Consider the following 16,204-nt stretch of genomic DNA (forward strand, 5'->3'; position numbering starts at 1 on the left):
CCAACGCGAAGAATGCCGCTGGGCAGGCGTCGTGAGTCGATCCAATTTAACAACAGGAAATTGGAAAAAATATTTCGAAAAATCGAAAACAAAATTAGAGCTACAAAAATTAATTAGTATAAGTCGCAAAATTAGAGTTTTCCAAATCAAGTAATTGTGAATCCAATTAACGTAATGCGAAATTATTAATTGTTCAATACTTTAAAAAAATTTGTAATAGTCTTGTACGTTTAATATTACAATAGACTAATTTCACAAAATCAATTTATTAATAGATTGAAAAATTCCAAGATCTCCGTGGATGAAAACATTTGGTATGGTATGGTGGAAAGGATACTAGGAAGCGGGGTTTGTATTCCCCAGGCACTGCAGCCTTCTGGCTTATTGTACCTTCCTAGTTCCTTAGTTCAGTCAATAGACTCAATCCTTCTTCTAAGAAGTATCAGGTCATTGACTGTTGTTGCTGCAATTTGATTCCCTAAGTCTTTTCCATACGTTAGGTTAAACCTCCATTGAGCTGTTGCTTCGCATTCGAAGATGATATGAGTGGCTGTTTCCTCCTCCTCATTACATAATCTGCAGATGGGATCATCGCTGCATATACCCATGTTGTGTAGATGTTTTCTCATTCCGGTTAGTAGTGCCACCACTCCTCTGAGTTTTGCCCTCTCCAATTGCAGCAGTGTTTTTGCCAATCTTGGTGAGAGTTGTTTCATCAGTTCAGTTGTTTACTATGTCTAGCACCGCTAGAGTTTATCCACTTATATTTTTCTTTTGTTTGGATCCATTCTGCGATGGAGGATTGATTCTATGTTTGTTTTTGTTATCCCAAGGTTCGGGGCCTATGTATGGTCTTGCAGATCCTCCTCTGGCCAGTCTATCTGCTTTCTTGTTAGCCAAAATACCCCTGTGCCCTGGCATCCAAGATATCATCAGTTGTGTTTTCCCAGGTTTTGGAGATTTTGAATGCATTCACTGACTAGTTTTGGTGTAATTCTTTTACATGCTAATGTTTTAATAGCTGCTTGGCTGTCTGATCTTGTGAAGATTTTTTTTGACAGTGTACCCTCTTCTAAGATTTTCTAAGGCACAAGCATTGATGGCATGTATTTCTGCTTGAAAGACCGAAGTACACTTCCCTAATGAGTTTGATTGCTCATATTTTGGGCTTGTACAGAAAACGCCTGATCCGGTTCCTTCGTTTGTTTTGGAGCCATTTGTGTACCATACCATTTATCTGATGCTCTCCTGTGTTCTTCCTCTCCTTTGTAGTCCGTTCAGACTTTATAGGAAGTTGTGAAGATTGTTTCCGGGATCATGTAGTCAGTCCCCATTTCTAATAATGGATGTCTGATTTTGTTGATTATGGTTGTATGCCCGAATTGTTTAGTTCCTTTCCAATTTAATTGTTTCTGGAGCCTAAATGAGCTTTTCCTAGCCTCTCCTTGTATGAATTTTTCTAGTGGAGGTAGGTTTAGCAAGGTTTCTAATGCGTTTGTAGGGGTTGTTCTCATCGCCCCTGTGATACATAGGTTTGCTAGTTTTTGTATGCTGCCTAATGTTTGGGTAGCTACTTTTTGTTGAACTTTGTTCCACCAGATTAGTGATCCATCGGTTATTCTGGGTCTTATTACAGCCGTGTATAGCCAATGAGCCATTTTCGGTTTTAGTCCCCAAGATTTGCCTAAGATCCTTCTTGTGGTCATTAGCGATATTTTACTTTTTGCTACACTATGTTGCAGGTGAGGTTAATTTCTTATCAAAGATTATTCATAGATATTTGACCTCATTTTTTAAAAGCAGCATTTCGTTATAGAAGCGTAATCCTTGTATTTCTATATTTATTTTTTTGGTGAAAGCAATTAGGGTGGTTTTTGAGGCGTTTATTTTAAGTCCCCGTTTTAAACACCATTGTTCCACCAGGTTTAGTGCTCTTTGGGTGAGCTCTTTTGATGTTGAATCGAATTTTCCCCTGACTAGTATGACAATGTCATCTGCATAGCCTTGGGTGTAAATTCCACTTTCAATTAGTTTGCATATGAGGTCGTCCACTTCCATATTCCACAGCAGAGGCGAGAGTATTCCTCCTTGAGGGACACTCCCTCGCCAACACTGTGTTCTCTGTTCCTCGCTGTTTGAGTTATGTAACCATTGCTTCGAAAGGAGTGTTGATTGTAGATAGTGATAATTCCATTGTCCGGCCTCCTTTGTTGGACAGGGGAAATCCGATTAAAGCTAATTATCACTATCTAAAATAGGTGGGACCCATTCTGAGAAGGGCGGATAGCGACTGAAGTTTTAATACAATTTTGACGACATTCCCCTCAACAAATAAGGCGGTGGAAAAATAATATTTATGTATCATTGGCATAGTCCAGTTTCTAATGATGGGCCAGGAGCCCGAAACGCCATGTAATTTACTAAATTGAATAAATGTTTTCAACCACGGAGATCTTGGAATTTTTCATCCAATCAATAAAGAAGATATGGACCTTGGAGTTGGTTATATATACAATAAAATCAATTTAAACAATGGGAAGGTAAAGAAAACTAGAATGCTAAACATTTACTAGAATGGAGTATTTAATAATTTATATTTTAAAAAAATACATTTGGGCCCTTCCTCATTGTTTCACATTCCAATAGCAGTATGCATTCGGAATTCAATACAGCTTAGATTAAAGTACATAAATAATAATTGGGCGCATAAAAATCATTTGGAATGATTAACTAGACTCCTGTAAATGTCAAACAATTGTGAAAAATGAACGTAAGACCTTGTATTCAATTGAAATGTAAATAATTTAATTCATGTAGGAGAGCTTAACGTCAAACTAGTCGTTTGGAGTCGCAGACAACGGGTTCAACCACTTTACAACACATTTTTCATACTATAACCATTAAAAACCATGGCCTCTGCAGGATTCGATACCAGAACCGCTAGTGTGATATATACAAGGTGGAAAATAATATACTATAATATTTTTAGTAATTTCATCGAGTCATAAGAGCAGAAAATGGGATTAATTCGATGATTGATGATATCCACTGCTACTAATCCAAACCTTCCAGCAGTATGCCATTGATGCATTCTTGACGTTGTATGTACTAATTTCTCCACAGCCTTCGACTTGTTCGACCTCTTTCAGTAACAATGGGGCAAATTTCGAGATTGAGATTTTCAGGATTATATAGAAGTCTTTCTGCTCGATTTACTTTATGTTGAGAAAACGGTTAAAACAGAATATTACCTGTCAGAATCCAAGAATATGGCTTTAGTGGAGGTATGCTTCTGAGATTTTGCAGCTTTTTAAAAAAATCGCCCACGAAGTCAGAAATAAATCTGTTGTTTTCTTTTGAATTCAAAGTACGTTGGGGTTTTTTCAGAGCTCTCACGTCTGCCAAGTTCTTCTTTTCATCTTCATCAATTATCTTCCTTCCATTCGTATTTTCTCAAATTATTACTGTTTGCAGACGATTTGAAAATATTTCTTTTTATAGGAATATTTCTAGTATCTACTAGGAGTCCTTTATGATGTGAGAAAGATTAAAACCCCTCTCTTTAAATTAGAATCAAAGACTCATAAGATTTGTATCGAAAATGGACTTGGATTTGCCAAATTTCTATGGTATCTAGCTGAAAACGATTTAGAGAAAGATGTTACAAAGAAATTGATGATGTGGTGGGTCACAATCATATCAGCTTTAAGCGATTCAACAAATTATTCTTGGTTGGTTTTTGAACTAACGGGTCAGTGAAAAAGTATCAAAGATTAAAACATAATGCGATCTCTAGACGCATACTCCGACAATAGAAATAGAATTTAAAAAAATGTAGGAGTTAAGTAATAGAAAGCAATGAATGTTGCATTAAGAGGGAGTACATTGGGAACATCATGGAAATGAGAAAGCAGATGAGCTCGCAAAGGAAGCGGCAAGGGAGGAAAGTATTTCAATCACAATCAGTAAAGTATTTCGTGCATCAAAATGCAGAGAAAAATTACATGTTTTTTAAAAGATTGAACGACATATGGCCAAAAACCCAAAAAGGAAGTGCATTAAGTTAATATATGCCGACTTTAAAAATAGGGAAATATGAGCCACACATACAAAACCACTATGGCGTTGTCCGGTCATGCTAAAAGTTGTGTTTGTTTCAGACTTTTTGGATTTTTGACAATTCAGAATATCTATGTGAATGTGAGAACTTATAGGCCCATCATTTAAAATTGCAAGATATGCCATATAAATCGTTTATAAATTAGGAGCATCCTTACAAAACGAGGAACTCGGGCAGCAGATTAAAAGTATATAATATGCGGGTCTTAAACAGAGAAAAAATATATAATATATAGATCTTCCATTGATAGTGGTAAAAAGCTGAAACATACTGGAACGTACAGTCCATCAAAGCCCCAAGACCCCAATGGAAATGTCACAATTTATGTAAAATGCACTATGTCACTTAGTACTAGTTGGTCCGAACTGATAGCGCAAAGCCTAAATTGAAAGAAGGGTGTGAAGAAGGAGGAGTAAGTGACAGTGCCAACATTCATTATCAATCATAAGCTTTGATGTTATATAAATTTTAAGTTATAGTGCCTAATTATTAAGAAGATTTTTACAGTTACCAGACGCGTTGGTGGTCTCGACATGATCCCTCTAGATTGATATAACGAGGTGTGTATAAGCAAAAGCTTAAAAAAAAAAATGGTCAAATGAATGGAGACATAATGAAGTTCCGGGATTACGGGGACAATGCAGCCCGTGCGTGGGCAAGCCATTCCGTATATACGAGCCTTTCAGTTCCAGTAATTGTAAATGACAAGTACACCCTCAAAGGATATATCGTTCGCTTTCGGCACTTATATGCCGGGGTTTATATTACGTGGCCCACACTCATTTCTGGTCGTTATTCACATTTAACACTGAAGAAGGGGATTTCATCGGGCCTTTGAACGTCGCTTTTGATTTTTATTGTATTTTGTTTTTAATTGACAGGAGGGAAATGGGTTAAACGTTGTCGATTGGGTCTAAGGAAAGCTCTACTCGAAGGACGGACGGCCAGTAAAATGCCAAATCTCATAAATTATTCTCTTCTGAATTGCCACTTTGAAAAGCTTCAATTAACCAAGGGTATACGTTTTGGGAAGGGTCTCTTTATTGGAAGATTATAAATTGTTGTAGAATGCGTAGCAATAAAACTTTTGGAAATAACGGCTCGTGATAGGCCGCCCATCTTCAACTGGTCTAATTGAAAATTCGCCCATGGGGTGTTTGTCGATAAGGATCTTGTCGGAATAAAATCAGTAATCCTACTGGAAGACACGTCCCCGCGATTATTAAAAGCCATTACATAGACTTATATTACTACAATTTTTTTTTCCTATTCGAATAAAATCGAGAGGCAGAATGCACTCGGACAAATTACACTTATCCAGTACGGTTGAGATAGACATCAGGGAGAAGAGATGTGTTTACGGTCGACATTACGTTTTGCCAATTGTACAAAACGCACGGGATGGATTGTATCATCGTGTTATCCTATTACATGTGTTTTTCTTCTTGCTATCTGCCTGTAATCATCGCGGATCGGGTATCACCAATTCATCTTGCTTCCTCACAGCTTGTTTCCTTGACAAAATGTTATATTACTCAGAACGGTATCGTCTTGAGATTCTTTCCCTGCCATTCCATAATCGATCAAAAACGGTCCAAGAAAAAATTAGCTTTCAGGGATTCAAAATTTCTTTGACACATCGTAATCTAGATACATTTTATTAATTACATTCACAATATGTGTCTGTCTTTCTCTCTCTCTCTTCCTCTCCCCCCCCCCCTCTCTCTCTCTCTCTCTCTCTCTCTCTCTCTCTCTCTCTCTCTCTCTCTCTCTCTCTCTCTCTCTCTCTTTCTCGTTCTCGTTCTACTTTTGTGCCTTTTCTTAAGAAATATCTATCTACTTATTTATCTCTCACTTCTGGCCTTTATCCTCTCTTCTTCCCTTACAGTCTTTCTATGTTTCTCAATTTTTGCTTCCCTCTCTCTCTCTCTCTCTCTCTCTCTCTCTCTCCCTCTCTCCCTCTTTCTTTATTTCTCTCGGTATCTATTTCGTTTTACCTGTCTCATTTTCTTCTCTCTTTTTTTCCTGAATTGTCTCTCCTCTCTTCTAATCACATTTTCTTCTCTATTTTTCCTGAATTGTCTCTCATCTCTCTCTTCATCACCTCTCTCTCTCTCTCTCTCTCTCTCTCTCTCTCTCTCTCTCTCTCTCTCACCCTCTACACTCCCTCCTATCTCCTCTCTATCTTCCCCCTTACATTTTTTCTCTGCCCCCTCTTTCTTTCTTTCTCTTCCTATTTTTCTGTCTCCCTTTTTAAGTTTTCATTATTGCTATATAGAAATATGAGAAAATCGACCACTTTTTCACTCACTAACACTCTGAATCAATGTATGGTCTTGTAGAAAAAAAAATTTATTTGTTACTGACAAGCTTTCGACCTATTTTAAGATGGATTGATTGAGCTCAATACTGTTACAGTCCTTAAGACTGAGAATGTTTTCAACGGAATTTGAGATCGCCTATAAAAACTTAAATGTATCAATCAGTAGGCATATTTAAGATTGACTTGGCTTGATGATGACCTTAAAATAGGTAAAATCTAGGCAGTAAAACAAATTTGCTTTTTTTTAAGACCATACCTTGATCCCTTTTTAAGTTTCGTTTTTCTATCTTTCTATCTCACTCTCTTCTCTCCTGTCTCTTTTCCTTCCTATCACACACTCACACACTCCCTCTCCCTCTTTCATTATCTCTTCTCATTAGGATATCGCTGATAATCAATTGTCGACTCTTTATTTTCCTAATTGTTTTGTTTTATATTAAAACTGTCTTATATATCGTGAGATGCGGTATCACTAATCTCTACACACTGTCTTATATATCATTTTATATAAAATGCCTAAATGTGAACGTTGGTCATAATAGTTTAAATATGATCTTTTAAATAGCTTTACGGTTGAAATAGCAACTAGTTGTTTATTGTATTTCGAATAAATTTAAAATTGCTGTACTGCTTTTTTTGTGAGATTTGTTTACGCTTAAGTACAACACGGCAGAAAACAGCAAGAAAAGTGTAGAAACGTGTCGGTTAACTGTATTTCCTAATCGCAAAAACAAATACTGCAGGGTGCCAACCCATCGACTTACAATAAAGCAGCACGAATCGTGACATACACAAGAAAAACAAATAAAGGAATAATTATTGGCGATGTACCTAAGCCCACGACAACCAACGTACATGTAGAACGTCGTGGAACTACTTTTTATGTTCTAGTCCGTTTATGATGTAATATTTATTCTAGCCATAATCAGCCGGCAATTAATATCATGGAAGTTGTTTTATTGAAAATAAAGTTTGTGATGATCGTTCGGATGAAAGGAATCTGCACTGTTGAAGAGAGGGGACGATCACCATTAACACATTGGAAAAGGAGGAGATAAGCAGCTATCCGAAAAGGAGTGCGCTGGCAGAAAGACGTCTATAATTTACAGTTTTGTGCCATATTAAAAGATTCAAGGTACTTATATCTTTGCGATTCATTTCGGTTAATTTTGTTTTTTATCTCTGAACATTGCGTAGTAAAAGATTACTAAAAGATTGCTTGAAAAAGTATTTCTCCCCCATTGTTAATTTTTCGTTTGTTTCATGCCAAGAAGAGGCCTTTTTTTTAAATATATTATTTAGCTTATGTTATATTTAGTTTTTTCTATTGTATAAGATCCACCATCACAAGTTCAATCAATTGCTTACATTATTAGTTTGATTGATTGAAACTAAATAATTAACTTATATTAATGGATGTTGTTTTACCTTTAATTTAATTGTAAATAAAGAATAATTTTGTGTCGTTTTGGTTAGTATTCATTTCTGTGCAAACGTTTTAAGAATTTCTGTTAAATATTTTGATTAAATTATTTAAATTATATGTGTATATACTTTACTGACATAGACAAACATAGATTCGGATTTTATATTAGACTGTTTACTGAGGATAGCCATTCGTAGATCTTGGCTGCAATGCAGGTCTTCTTCGGCACATTCAAATTCAAATGTGGGTCGCCCCAAGGAGCATTTGGAGAATGTTTAAGGACAAGGTCCTGCAGGACATAAAACCGGCCGTCTTATTGCTTTCCGTCACATATCTTTGTGGAGGGAGGCCGAATTGCCGGCAAAATCCGCAGGTTCTCCATTTCCCCGGCCGGCGATCTTCATCGCTGACTTCATTGGTTGAGATTTATGCGACTCTTCACCTCTGTGTTTGGCCGCTCGGGGCGACAAACAGCCCTCAGCGCTTAATGGGCCGGTCGAGTCCACTTGTTCTTAACCCGGAGGAAATTATTGTTCAGAACCGCGTCGGACAGTTTATCAGCACGTGTTCGAGTCGAACTTTTTTTCCTTTCTAAATAAGGATGTATTTACAATTGAAGAGTAATCGCTTCTTAATTATCATCGATAGATAGATAAATAGACTTACTTTTATTTGTACATGTATACATAATTAACAAAGAAATAATTGACATAAGCATTACAGCATGGACGGAAAATCCGTCTGCCGGAGGTTGTTGCCAAATTAAATTACTCTCCTTTATAATGATTATTCGGAGATCGTGAGATGTGGTCTGGTGTGACATAGGTTTTAGAAAAACATTTTCTTTATCGTATTAACGTTTCGATCTTTAATGCGATCATCTTCAGGGCTCAAAGTGTTTGTTTTATGGGTAATTGTGTCATTCTTGTGGGTCGTGTTGAGAGTGTGACGGTCACTAAACACCACACACTTCTTTATAATGATAATGATTTTTTTAAATGATATAAAAAATAATAATAATTAATATACAAAATGTATAAAATAAATGTACTTGCTCACGTACTAACTAAAAATACCGTTTATAATATATAAACCTAAATAAAAGAGGAAACATTCAATTGTATATAACTAAAATTAAGATGAGAATTAACAATGAAATCGGACATATATCGTCAAGAATGCCGGGCATACCGCACCAGGATATGAATATCTAATCCATTCAATGTTTAAAGAAATTTTTCTCTTTTCAACACTACCGCAGCAAAATATGCAAAGCGTATCTCATTCAATATTGAACATTCGGCCACGAAGTGAAATAGGTCCTCAACAGGATGCGAATTGCAAAGATTACACTTTCCTGAGTTTTTTCCTCGACCTCACAGCGAATTTTAAAAAAAGCAGCGGAACTCAGCAGTATTAGATATTTATTGATACATCTTCCAATTAGTTAATCTGTTTACGTAAGGTTTTGGTTGAAATGGAAAAGCTAGTGTCACGAGCGAGATTCGAACCCACGACCTTCCACTCAATACGTCGCTGCTCTAACCATTTGAGCTATCGTGACTGCGATCCACACGGACAACCCCCCATCTGAGTCTACAACCTTTCGAATTTTCCCTCCTTTTTGTCATTTTTCAATCATTTCATTTCAACCAAAACCTTATATAAAGATTAAAGATTAATTAAGTGAAAGAAGTAATTTGGTCAATCAGACCACTAAGCGTAATGGATTTATAATTACATTTCTGTAAGTCAAAAAATGTCGTGTCTAAGTTCCTTGTAAATTTTAAAGTTAAAGCATTTTCTAAATAATACTCTCGATGGTGGGCATTGATTCCCTAAGAGGATGTCATCTGAAATCTGGGATACTTCAAGATTTTGCTTCCGGAGAAGTTCATGCCAGTGACCAAACCATGAGAGTTTGCTGTTCATTACCTCAGCCGTTGTAATCCTAGAGAGTTTTCCCTCTTGGCCTTCCCATTGATTTGATTACATATTCAAATTGTAGCCTTAACGTAAGAACGAAAAATGTTCTACAGGAGTTTCCAGATATATGCTTGATTTTGAGTCGCATTAGGCAATTCATACAGTTTTTTTAATAAAATACCTTTGCGCTTTTTCCAGTATCTCGAAAGGTTGAAAGCCCCATGTCAGACAGAGACGGTTCCTATCTAGTATGTCACTTACTAAAAAAATATTTTTTTCATTGTAAATTAAGAAATGTTTTAAAAGTATATTCAAAACTTTCAAATATATAAAAAGATATATTTAATTAATCATGATAAAAATTAAATTTGACCATAAAATATTCTTATAACGGATGACCAAAATCACGATAGGTCAAGTGGTAGAGCACCGGGGTATACAGCCAGAAGTCCTTGGTTCGAGTCCCGCTCGTGACACTAATATTTCTTTTCAAATTTACATAAAAATTATAAATGAAAATACATCGTTACTTTGGTTAACTAGGATCAACTAAAATACATATGAATTAATATAAAAATTACTGAAGTACTTGCTCGTCGCTTACAGCTCCCCTTGACCAATTCATGTGTCGCCGATTATTTGAATATAAGTTGTAGATTGAGATGAAAAGGTGGTATCCTGGGGGACCGAAGTCACGACAGCTCAAGTGATTAGAGCACTGGGGTGTAGAGCCGGAGGTCCTTGGTTCAAGTCATGCTCGTGAATCTGAGTTTTATCTCAACGTCACTTTACATAAAAATTATAAATCAATTTACATCATTATTTGGGTAGCTATGACCAACTGAAATACATATGGATTCTTATATTATAAATCTGAAACACTACATTAAATACTTGTATTCACCCAAATTTCGTAGTATTTTAGAGCCTTCAATAATTTCCTGAGGAGAAAGCCAAATAATTATGATCCATAACATTGGCATATTAACACTTTTTTGTATAACTGTTTTATTTTAAACATGGATTTTTTATGTTAACAAACATGCCAAAATCTAGTCGCCCCTGGTTATTTAGCCACTCTGTCACACAGATGCCTAAACCGCAACAATTGCATGTACAATCCCAACAGTAGACTTAAACTATAATAACTTAACAAAAGACTTGGAAAACTACAAAGTCTTTTAGGACCAAAATCCGCCTTGACCGTCAAAACTCAGCTAACACAAGACATTACTGAGACCACTTTGGTCATGGGGAGTGGAATTGTGGGGTTCCGTCAAGCCATTCAATATCCAGTTTGGCCAATCCATCCAATCAAATATCCTCAAGCAAATTATCAAACATTCTTGTTAAATCACTAACCTATCCAACTACGCGAATGATTTAATCCGATCCCGCTGCCAAAAGTTCCACACATGCTTTCGATCCATCCTAAGTCCTACCCAAGGGTTACCTATACATTCCCATCCTGATCCCGTAGCCTTGAACAGCTATCCAATCCTGGTGATATCTGGCCACTTAATAGCGTTGGCTGGCTTCTCTGAAAATGTCACCTCCTGGTGGAGTGCTGTCCATAGTTGTGACCGAGAGAAAAAACACATATACGCACATATGTGTAATGTTTTTCTCTATATATACAGATTACAAATAATGTTTTTATAAAAAATATATAAATTCAACGATCTCAACTACGTTCTCACAAACCAACAACACTGTACAAAACACTGTTGATTGTACGTTCACCACTCATATTGATGTTGATATATGCCTTATGTCACGTACTTTTCATATCATAAGTTAACAAAAACTTCGTCGGATGTTAGCCAAAATAAATATTTTGTATCACCAGCGATTCAGTGACTGTCTTTTGTTCAAATAAACTTTATTCTCAGTCAATGTCTCGTTTTCATTTTATTCCAATTCGCTAAAAGCTATTCGCTCACGTTAAGCCAATGCCCGTGAGCACAGCCCCGCACGATATTTTTTTATATCAGAATTCATACGTGTTCAAATAAATGAAACCTTTATATTGGGAAGGGAACGTATATTTGTTTTTGCCAGCGAGCAAGCGGCTTTGGAGACTGTTAATGACCAGCACCCTTCCAGTTGAAATATTTTCTTTCTCGAAAGAACTAGTTGTACAAGAATAAATTAGTTTTTTGGTGTGTAACAGGTAGAACGTGATTAAATAAATCAACCAGACACCATAGGTATTTGCGGCCTTGTACACCGCTTGGAATATTTCTGATCTGTCTGGGAACATGTCGGTGTTTGGTGTTTGGAATGGTTAGAGTGAACGCAATTTAAATTCCGTAGGCTTTCCATAAGAAATGGTCCATTAAAAAATGGTAATATTACGGAACAGCGCGGAACAAAAGAGTCATTGTGAGGCCGTTTCCCCTGGCATTAGGCATTCCGGGAAGGAAGAAGCCGGTTATTAATATGCGTTTAACACAGGTCTTTCTTGGTTATTAAATACCTCATCCGGTGTTTGCTGAGGGGAGATGGAAATACAAAGCGCCCTTTGACCAAAGCTGGCTTAAAGGATCTGGGATTGGGTCGGTGTTCCGATCAACGGCTCAAAGGTTCGGTAAGTTTGGGGAAACAGATTCGGCAAAGGCAGCTGCGAATTACTGAACTGTCTACCTTGAAAGCTTCCTTCAAATTAATTAAATGTACAACAGATGCACATTACAAACGTACTTATACACCTAAAGGCATAAACTATTACCAACGCACAATACATGGTATCAACTCTGAGAAATACGAATTCATTCAACGTAGCTATAGTTTTTAGATGTATTTGTTTCGGGGACTGGCTTAACTTTTTAGCCACAAGGTGTGTAATACATTTTAAATTCAGGAAGAAAACAGAAAAAACTTTTGACAAGTGTTGAAACAGGATAATTTAAATTTGAACATGTGTTGTATACGCTTGTATATGTATAATACGTATGTATATACACAGAAACATCTACAGAGTTGATCATCGCTTCTCGCAATCCACTAGCAATTCCACCTTTTGTAATTTACAATAAATTATCGTCAGGCCTCGAGAATCATCCACCTCGGGTCTTATCCGTCCAGCCACCGAGGTTGGGCTCCGGATGCTGTCAACAGCAAGGGCAGTTCAGCACCCAAGCATGGAGTTCCAAACCCATTCAAGCTCGCACTCATTCCCCTCCTAGCGCAGAAGAAATATTATAATCAATAAAACTACTAAATTATAATCAATGGATTAATCTTCACGACCACACCAAATTATGCGATAATTGCTAGTTGAATGTTGATAAATTTAATCCTCTTGTGGTTGTAGTTTTTGTATTAAAACGAGTTCAAAATATAACTGGTAATTAAAGTTGGAGTTTTTATCGACCTGACAATAATCACAATAAAATTTTGTGAGGTATCTTGATAAGATCTTTGTGATGAATAGACTGCTTTGGGTTCACCAAGCATTTGGAGAATTATGTCGCCATAGTCAGGGCTGTACCCAATAATGAAAATTAAAACACTGTACAGTTATTTTCATTAACGTTAGTTTTTAATTAAGATTAATTAAGATTTAAAGCTTAAAGCCTAAGGAAAAATTCAAAAAAGAAGATCGTTTGTTTTGTCAGATGATACGACTGTTACAGCCCTGAAATGGATGGTGGTATAAACCGCCGAAAGCTTGTGATCCCATAAAAAGCCTACTTTACCATAAAGACGTTATGAAGATACGTCAAAAATTCGAATTTGATAACTGATAATATCTGTCATGGATAAATTACTGTGGAAATACACGACATTAAGAATGGCATGAATATAATCAATTTTCATGGCATGCCTCAGACGAATGGTACAGTTGCAGTTTATAAATGTTTCTTTTATATTTGTTAGGAAAAAAAAACCATAATTTAAAACTGATCTTATGCAAAGGAGGTAAATTAACTTTCGGTTTAGAATACTTAAGCTAGAAAATCCAATGAAGAACTCCATTTGCTTTTATGATAAGTGTAATTTACTTTTAAATGTAACTACACATATTCAATATTTTATTACATTGTTCCAGGTATTCAATCGTTTATAAAATGTAACATATTGAGTAACCCATCCCTAAGAATATTCTCTCTCTCTCTCTCTCTCTATCTCTCTCTCTCTCTCTCTCTCTCTCTCTCAATCTCTCTCTCTTTCTTTCTCTCTCTCTCCCCCCTCACTCTCTCTCACTCACACTCTGTTTTCTTTGTCTATCTATTTATCTGTCAATCTGCTACCTCTATCTATCAATATATCTGTTTACCTAATCAATCGTATTTTCTATCGGTTTGTCTCTCTTTTTCTATTTCTATCTATCAATTTATTTATCAATCTTTGATACGTAATGTGTACATTTTTTCTTACCATCATACTTACATCTCACGTATGTTTGTTTTTAATTGTATCTTTTCTCTCATTCTCTTCCCCGTTAAATTCCTTGACAAAATGTTATATTACTAAGAGCTGTATCGCGTTGATTCTTTCGCTGCAATTCCATAATCGAAAAAAAAAGATCCAAGAAAAATTTAGCTTTGAAGGATTCAAAATTTTTTTCAGACATAATCTAGATAAATTTTATTAATTTCATTCACAATATGTGTCTGTCTTTCTCTCTTTCTCTCTCCCTCTCTCACACTCCCTCTATCTCTGTCATTCTGTCTCTCTCTTGTACTTTTTCTCATCCTATTTTTCTGTCTCTTTTTTAAAGAAATATCTATCTACTTATTTACCTATCCCTTCTGGCTTTTATTCTCTCTCTCCTCCCCTACAGTCTATGTTTCTCAATTTTTGCTTCTCTTTTTCTCTCTCTCCCTCTCCCTTTCTCTCTTTCTTCATTTCTTTCGTTTCACCTATCTCATTTGTTTATCTCTTTTTCCTGAATTGTCTATCATCTCTTTCCTCATTCCTCCTCTCTCTCTCTCTCTCTCTCTCTCTCTCTCTCTCTCTCTCTCTCTCTCTTTCTCTCCCTCTCTCACACTCCCTCTATCTCTGTCATTCTGACTCTCTCTTGTACTTTTTCTCATCCTATTTTTCTGTCTCTTTTTTAAAGAAATATCTATCTGCTTATTTACCTATCCCTTCTGGCTTTTATTCTCTCTCCTCCCCTACAGTCTTTCTATGTTTCTCAATTTTTGCTTCTCTCTGTCTCTCTCTCCCTCTCCCTTTCTATCTCTCTTCATCTCTTTCGTTTCACCTATCTCTCTTTTTCCTGAATTGCCTATCATCTCTCTCCTCATTCCTCACTCTCACTCTCTCTCTCTCTCTCTCACTCACTCTCTCTTTCTCGAGAGATGTAGATATAGGTATAGAGATTTATAGATAGGAAGATCTATATATTAACTCGTTCATCCTTATCTTTGTTCTCTGTAGGTAATTGTAATTCAACAGAAACTCCAATAAAAATGCTGCATTGTACATTGTAAATGAATATTCATTATTGTTCTTTACTACATAATTTGTAAGCTTTGTGACAAAATTCATAATAAATTGTCATAATCGATATGGAATTTCGATCATTTTTACTCATTCATATATTATTTGGGTAAATGAAGAATTTTCTCTTATTAAGATGAACCCCGTTAGACGAAACTAATATTGCGGGTCAGAATCTTCTCTTATTAGTGGTTATTTAACTTATATAATTAGCTCAACGTGATTAGGGCCAACATATGTAAATATAAACCCACAGGCCTGTTAAACTATCAAACTGACGGCTCAAAATACATAGAAATCACAAAATATACTTCAGGCTATAGTATAAAATTCCGACACGTGAATTTAAAAGGCCGAAAAGGAGACATCGTGTTGACTTTCATGGGTAAATAAATAAAATAAAAAATAAAGAATTGGAAGACAGCCACTGGGTTAAAAACGCTATTGTACATAAAGGTATCTACATTTGAAAAAGCATAGTTTTAAATGTCTTTCCTGTATAGTTTTTTATTATACCAAAAAGGCATTCGATAGACAGTATGTTCTTCGATTCAATCTTTTGTCTATGATGATGATGAAAAAGATTTAATCTCAATTTACTATTTAAAAAATCATTTCTTTCTTGCAACAGCAAGCTTCTGGAGGTGCATCCGAGAAATAAATCCTTAGTTACATTTGGTCTGTTAAATGAGGACAGACCGTGGAGAACAGCAGTTTGCATAAATTACTTAACAAGTACCAATTGTCTAGGAAGGATCCATTCATTTAAAGACAGAAGGCTCAGGTTGTGTGACAAAGGAATGGACGGGCTCTGTTGTCGGCCAAGGAATAGGGAAATTTACATGGACTAATTAATTCCAACCTGCATAGCTACTAAGCTTCTTAGACTATTAAAGATAATTAGTATTCTGTATAAGTTATGTACAATCCAAAAGAAAGTAATGCTTATTATACTATT

Source organism: Cimex lectularius, unplaced genomic scaffold, assembly GCF_000648675.2.
Source record: "Cimex lectularius strain Harlan isolate CLEC.00 unplaced genomic scaffold, Clec_2.1 scaffold161, whole genome shotgun sequence".
Lineage (NCBI taxonomy): Eukaryota > Metazoa > Arthropoda > Insecta > Hemiptera > Cimicidae > Cimex > Cimex lectularius.